A 7,839-nucleotide genomic window follows, 5' to 3' on the forward strand; every position below is an offset into this window, starting at 1 on the left:
ACCAAGAATGAATATAACACCTATGCACGAAAAAAAAAAAAGAAAGAAGGAACCATGTCTTCATTTTAAAAGCTTTCTATTGAATTGCATTTCATTGTATTGTATTGCATTTCCTTTCGTCAAAACTCATTTCTCTGCATAAAAAAATCGAGCTACTATTTCGGGGAGAGCGCGTGCACTGTAGTGCAACCGTTTTTCTTGGTTTTTCTTTCCTTTCTTTTTCTGTCTATCAGTGTATTTGTTTTACCGCCAAAATGGATTTCCCTACTTTCAGAACTTTCATATGGGCATGTCTTCCTCTTGCTGTGGGTTCTTTTACATCCGCTAAGCGCATGCTGAAAGACTAACACCCAGACCACCACTCAAAGTTCGGTGGACGGGGAAGTATAATGAAAATCCCTGTCCGTGCGGGAATCGAACCGCGTAGGAGGACGTCACAATTTCATTTTAGCTTCAACGAGTCAAGGGCAACAACACTTCGCGTTTCTTTCCAAGGATCAGTTTGGAGAAAGACAGTGGCATGGTAACAATTTTCTTCACAGAGCAATGGTAACAAAATGGACACACACACACACACACACACACACACACACAAACACAAACACACACACGCACGCACGCACGCACGTTCGCACGCACACACACACACACACACACACACACACACACACACACACACACACAGAGAGAGAGAGAGAGAGAGAGAGAGAGAGAGAGAACAATGATAACAAAATGAACGCATACATTCAAATCTTAACTTGAAAATGACAACAACAAAAATGTGGTCTGTAACTCACGTAAGAATCATATTGATATGAACGTCATCATGTGCATAGAAAACATTCTGAAATTTTAAAAGCATTAACTACATTATCTATTGAGCTCTTCTTGCATTTAGGACTACACGCGCGCGCGCGCACAAACACACGCACACTTATATGATATACAAATATATATATGAGAGAGAGAATGAGAGAGAGAGAGTGTGTATCAAGACACATCATAGTAGAAGAAAACAAATTAAGGTAAACAACTTCCGTCAGTAAAAAAATAAAAAATTAAAAAATTAAAAAATCACACAAAAAAGCATTTTCTTAAAGAGGGTGGGGGGAGGGGGGAGGGGGAATGATGACATGAACCCTTCAAAAGAACAGCACCTAGGTTCGTTTTAAAACTGTATTCTCTCTGGGTGACAAGAGCCATTTGGAAGCCTGACATGACTGCGGCGTTTGTCATGTGAGTGGATTCGGCCAGTATCCCAGCAATGACAATGAACTTATACCCCCACCCCCACCCATCCCCCTTGATACGTGATCCAGTCACACTAATCACAATACACTCGTGGTGCTCTCTGTCTCAGCAGGAGAACAATCACTGCCCAACGACTCTCTGTCTCAGCAGGAGAACAATCACTGCCCAACGACTCTCTGTCTCAGCAGGAGAACAATCACTGCCCAACGACTCTCGGTCTCAGCAGGAGAACAATCACTGCCCAACGACTCTGTGTCTCAGCAGGAGAACAATCACTGCCCAACGACTCTCTGTCTCAGCAGGAGAACAATCACTGCCCAACGACTCTCTCTCTCAGCAGGAGAACAATCACTGCCCAACGACTCTCTCTCTCAGCAGGAGAACAACCACAGCCCAACGACTCTCAGTCTCAGCAGGAGAACAATCACTCCCCAACGACTCTCAGTCTCAACAGAGAAACAATCACTGCCCAACGACTCTCTGTCTCAGCAGGAGAACAATCACTGCCCAACGACTCTCAGTCTCAGCAGGAGAACAATCACTGCCCAACGACTCTCTGTCTCAGCAGGAGAACAATCACTGCCCAACGACTCTCTGTCTCAGCAGGAGAACAATCACTGCCCAACGACTCTCAGTCTCAGCAGGAGAACAATCACTGCCCAACGACTCTCTGTCTCAGCAGGAGAACAATCACTCCCCAACGACTCTCTGTCTCAGCAGGAGAACAATCACTGCCCAACGACTCTCGGTCTCAGCAGGAGAACAATCACTGCCCAACGACTCTCGGTCTCAGCAGGAGAACAATCACTGCCCAACGACTCTGTGTCTCAGCAGGAGAACAATCACTGCCCAACGACTCTCTGTCTCAACAGAGAAACAATCACTGCCCAACGACTCTCTGTCTCAGCAGGAGAACAATCACTCCCCAACGACTCTCAGTCTCAGCAGGAGAACAATCACTGCCCAACGACTCTCTGTCTCAGCAGGAGAACAATCACTGCCCAACGACTCTCTGTCTCAGCAGGAGAACAATCACTGCCCAACGACTCTCGGTCTCAGCAGGAGAACAATCACTGCCCAACGACTCTCGGTCTCAGCAGGAGAACAATCACTGCCCAACGACTCTCGGTCTCAGCAGGAGAACAATCACAGCCCAACGACTCTCTGTCTCAGCAGGAGAACAATCACTGTCCAACGACTCTCTGTCTCAGCAGAAGAACAATCACTGCCCAACGACTCTCAGTCTCAGCAGGAGAACAATCACTGCCCAACGACTCTCTGTCTCAGCAGAAGAACAATCACTGCCCAACGACTCTCAGTCTCAGCAGGAGAACAATCACTGCCCAACGACTCTCTGTCTCAGCAGAAGAACAATCACTGCCCAACGACTCTCAGTCTCAGCAGGAGAACAATCACTGCCTGACGACTTTCCAGAGCTGCCCACGAAAAGCGGTGTAAAGAACAGGATGAAAACAAGACGACAAAATACACGTGTTAAAAAAAAAACTTTAAAAAAAAAGTAAAAGAAACCAACAAATATTTATTAAGTAAGTAAACTGGCACTTCATGCACTGGGATAAAAGGATGTCATGGGAGATGAAAAATGTCGTAACCATTGCATTGGTCAGTCAGTCCAGCAGCGGTAACACCATGCTTCCCTCGAGCAGTGTCTGCTGTCCACATCGTCGTTTACTGTCCTCCATTGTACGCTGTTTTAATTCCTTAAAGAAAAAAAAGTGTTGTTGAAGCCGGCAAATTGTTGTTGTTGTTTTGTTTTGCTTTTAAATCATTATCGAATCTGTACGATAATTTTGATGATTTTAATCTTTTTGTTTTCTTTTATACCAGGACTGAACAGTACTGAACGCTACAGGTAATATATTTCTAGGTTTTGTTTGGGGGTTTTTTGTTTGTTTTTTTGTATGTTTTTATGGGGGAGGGCAGGTTCGTGGGGGGGGGGGGGGGTTACTTTTTTCCATACATTGAACGAAGGATTATTTATTTGTGTGTGTGCATGTGAGTCTTGCAGGTTTTCGTTTCCTAGTATTCCAGGGTGTTTGTTTATTTTTTTCGGGTGGTATTCTTGGTGTTGTCATGTCATGATCAGGCAGTAGGGAGCAATCAATTGTGCGCGCTTTGTGTGACCTCTCTCTCTCTCTCTCTCTCTCTCTCTCTCTCTCTCTCTCTCTCTCTCTCTTCCATCTCTAAAAATTGGCTATATTGTTATCTAGTACTGACGACAGCGTTGTTAGAAATATGTCTATATATCTTTATAAAGCCTTTTAAGTATAGAGAAATTGCTGTTTCATAGTCTGATAAAAGACTTGTAATACTTATTTCTGTATCTTATCCAGTCCCTTTGTTCCTGATTATAGCTCGTTAGATATTGTTCACATTCCCCTTCACGAGGTGTTAACTCTCTCCATACGAACGGCGAAAGAGACGACGTTAACAGCGTTTCACCCCAATTACCATCATCAAAATATTGCAAACGGAACGCTCTTATACTGAAGAGGTGAATGTTGACAAAGATACCACAATTCTGACGACGGAAGCTAAAGGTTGGGTCATTCAGACACCCACTGGACATCCGAGGGGTCTGTGTAGAAGAGAAGAGAGGACTGGCCGTACTGAGTGAGTTAAGGCCTAATGTGAATGAACCATCTTCAGTCTTCTTCTTCTTCTTCTTCGTGCGATTGCACGTCTCGAGGATGCGGGCCTGTTTGTTTGTTTGTTTGTTGTTGATTTTGCTGTGTTACCATGTACCTCAAATCTGGTTTCCCGGATTAAATGAATGTTTCTCAAACCTGAACCATTGTGAGATCCGCGGCAAACAGCCACAGAACAGGAACACATTCATTCGCCATCTCCGAACGCCAGCTGTCCCCAGCAGCCAGCAATGCCAGTCACCACATGGACTTTCGGCATGCAGAGAAGACCCCCCGCACCACCACCACGTCACTACGGTATGTGCTGTAGGACCCGGTCTTTTGCGCTTCACCAAATCACAGAACACCCCAAACAGGTCTTTTGCGCTTCAGCAAATCACTGAGGAACTCCAACAGAACAGGTCTTTTGCGCTTCACCAAATCACAGAACATCCCAAACAGGTCTTTTGCGCTTCACCAAATCACTGAGGAACCCCAACAGAACAGGTCTTTTGCGCTTCACCAAATCACAGAACACCCCAAACAGGTCTTTTGCGCTTCAGCAAATCACTGAGGAACCCCAACAGAACAGGTCTTTTGCGCTTTATCGATCACAGAACGCCTCAATTACAACTGACAATTATGAACGCCACTGAAGTGGCTACGCAGCAGTGCAGGGTCTCCTCTGGTGTGTGGCCTAACTCCGATAGCTACCTGTGGACTGCCACGGCTGAGTCTGCGGCAGACGAGCCATGGGTGTGGTTGTGTTTGGTGGACTTGGGATGAGCGGATGCAACTGTATTGATAATGGGGCAGCCTTTTGTTGTTGATAAAACACCACAAAGAATATCTTCTACCCTGCCCTCCAACTGACGACACAAACTGCTCCCTTGTGGAGCTGGACTGAAATGAGGTGGAGTGTGTTACTCAAGCGTTAAGCGATGACAGCTTACTGTACTAACCACGGAGGTTTTTGGAACCATTTTTGCTGCTTGCACGCTGTTGAAAAGCTGATATTTCGGACGCTGCTGCAAACCTTGAAGATTTCGTTGCTCAAAGCAATACCAGTCACGTGAACAGTCAGTGTCTGTCACTGTATAAATGACAACAAATTTTGGCATGGCTCCCGGTGCAGCTTTACCTTTGAACGACGTGTTTTCTACAGCCACACCACCTGACTGAGGAAGTTGGTTCAATTACCTCGCATGTCGGAATACACCTTTGAAAAATCATGTTCGGCTGGCCTTGTTTTAGGTGCATCTAATGCTTCGCATTTCTGTCGGAATATCCCGAATCCGTGTTGGCTGTAGTACGGCGAGGAGAGGGCTGCTGACCGAAACCTGAGTGAGCTGCCAGCTCAGCAAATGCCTCCTCTGCCTCTGGCGCCTCCCCCTGTGGTGCTGAATGCGGCATCTCACAGTGTTGGCGCTGAAACCGTGGTCTTTCGTTCTCACCCTCTTCCCGTGGTTGTTGACAGCACCCCTGACCCTGGTGTGACCACCCCTGTGACGGGCACGTCGGGTACAGGCCACGTGGCGAGGAAGGCCAGTAGGGGGCGTTTACCTTCATTGGTTTGAAAGGTGGAGGGTTCGCGCCTCCTGAGCCGTCACACGGCACCTCAGAGCCATCCTGCTGCAGGTCTTGTGAAAGCCCTCTGTCATCATCCACCCCACGTCTCTCGACGTTTGGATTCAACCTGCGATCCTGAAGCTGCTGATGCGAACTGGAGTCGTCGGCAGAACGGTTTGGAGGGGACGGGTCCTGTGGGAATCGGTGACGTCCTAACACGGTGGGATGATCCCCGTCGTGGTGGCTGGGAGAAGGTGGCGGCGTGAGACTGGTCTGATTCAGACCGCTCATCACATGTTCCAGCTCTGCGTCAGTGGGATTCATCGTGCTCTCGCCATGACGGCTGGAAGTGAAAGGCAGTGGTCGAGCGACAGTTTGAAAGTGAGGGGCATGTGATTCTTCAGGCTTCGCTTCCGTTCTGTTGACATCCAGCCACTGGCTTTTAGGGTGCTCGGGTGTCGGGTTGGGGGCTGGGAAGCTGGCGACTGTAGTTTTAGGCCGAGCTCCTTTTTGGTTCCAATAGTGTCGTTCGTTTTGACGCTGATTGCCTGGAGGTGAATCACGAAACCGATCATTAGACACAGTACGCTGCTGATGCTGGGATGGCAGTGCCTGCTCACCAGCCGCACCCCTTCTTTCCCCTGCACAATCAAACTGGTGAGATGGACAACGAGAAGACAGAGACTGGTTGTCAGGGACAACTGAATGGGGAAGGTCGGTCAGTGTGGCTGACTGCTCGCCACTGCTCCTGACTCTTTGCTCTGCTGTGTCACTTGAACGAGACAAAGGGTCAGGAAGTGCTGAACGTGAAAAAGCTGATGAGTTGAAGTGCTCACCACTTCTTCCAACACTTCTCACCCTGGCTGTACCAGACACGTGAGGTGACGGGAGAAGGTGGGAGGACTGAGCACTGGGGGAGGTAGGATGGGGAAGAGGTGTGGCGTTCACTTCATCGCCACTCACACCACAGGCCTCTTTCACTCCTGGTTCGTGTTTGGCGACGCCACCTGTTGGAAGGCTGATGCGAGCTCCAGAGTTATCTGCCACTGAATTAGAGTTCAAACGATCAGGCATTGACTGTGAGCCACATGAAAGCGTCCTTGCTGTTTCGTTGTAATCAAACGTTGACTGTGGTCCAGATTGGAAACTGCTTGTTGATGGATTTTGAACAGTCAAGAAATGGAAGTCATGTGAGGCGTGTTCACCTGTGACGGCAGCAGGGACTGAAGCCCCGGGAATCAGAGCGGAAATCTCCTGTTCCTGACGAGACAGGCCCTGAACGATGGACTGCTCCAGTTGACCTCTGCCTCCGTCAACAGGGCCCGACCCACGTCGGACCCTGGTCAACAAATTCCTTATTCTAGCCTCTGTTTTCTCTCTGCTTCTTCCTTCTATGTCTCCTTCCTTGGACACGATGATCCCAGTCTGCCCATTAAAACAACTCTTGCCCGGTATGTTGATTTTCTTTTCGATGTCAATGGGGATAAGAGTCCAGTGCTTCCTGCTGCTCTCGTGTTCAATTCTGTCTTCCAGGGCCGCGCCCACCGCGAAATCGGAGAGGTTTTCTGAAAAGAATTCAGTGGTACGGAAATACATGATAACACCTGCGTTCTCGATGATATCGTTTATTGGGTCAATAGGTAGTTTCCCGTATTCTAACAGATCTTCGAGGATGACCACGATGACCGGAGGGTCGATAGTGGAAGTGGCCTGTTCTATTGATTTCCGCACCGCATTTGCCAACTCATACTGGGAATCGGTATGCAAGATCACAAAGTCCCACTTATCCCTGTTTTCAGGCGGTTTCTCCTTTGCTGAATCTGATTCCATTATGATATATTATACCTTTATTTTCTAGTTGAACACATTAAAATTGCCTACAATATTTGGGAGAGGACAGCGGGAGGTTTGTGAGGAGGGGTAGTTTCAGAGAAAGGAATGGCTTGGTTTTGTGTTCGAAGGGGGTGGGTGGGTGAGTGGCGGGGTGGGTGTGTTGGTGTTGTTGTTGTTGTCTTTTTTTCTTCCCAGAGGGAGTATTATGTCGACTGTTAAATTGTAACTAATACTCTATCATACGTCGTCAATGGTACTAAAAGAAATCAAGATACAAAAACTAAAAAATGAAAAATGAATAACAAGCACCAGCAGTTCTCCAAAGCAGTTCCGGTCACAGACAACACCAGGCCACATTCACACCGTGGTCCGTCACACACCGGAACACTGGCGTGGCTGAACTGAAAGCTCAGTGGGAAGTAAGGCAGGTGAGGGAGTCAGCTTGAGGTTCCAAAGATGCTGGCTTCAGTTCCACTCTCCAGGCTGCCACGCAACAGACAGCGAGAGAGGATGACAGACAGACAGACAGAGACAGACA

This window comes from Babylonia areolata, chromosome 22 (assembly GCF_041734735.1).
Source record: "Babylonia areolata isolate BAREFJ2019XMU chromosome 22, ASM4173473v1, whole genome shotgun sequence".
Classification (NCBI taxonomy): Eukaryota; Metazoa; Mollusca; class Gastropoda; order Neogastropoda; family Buccinidae; genus Babylonia; species Babylonia areolata.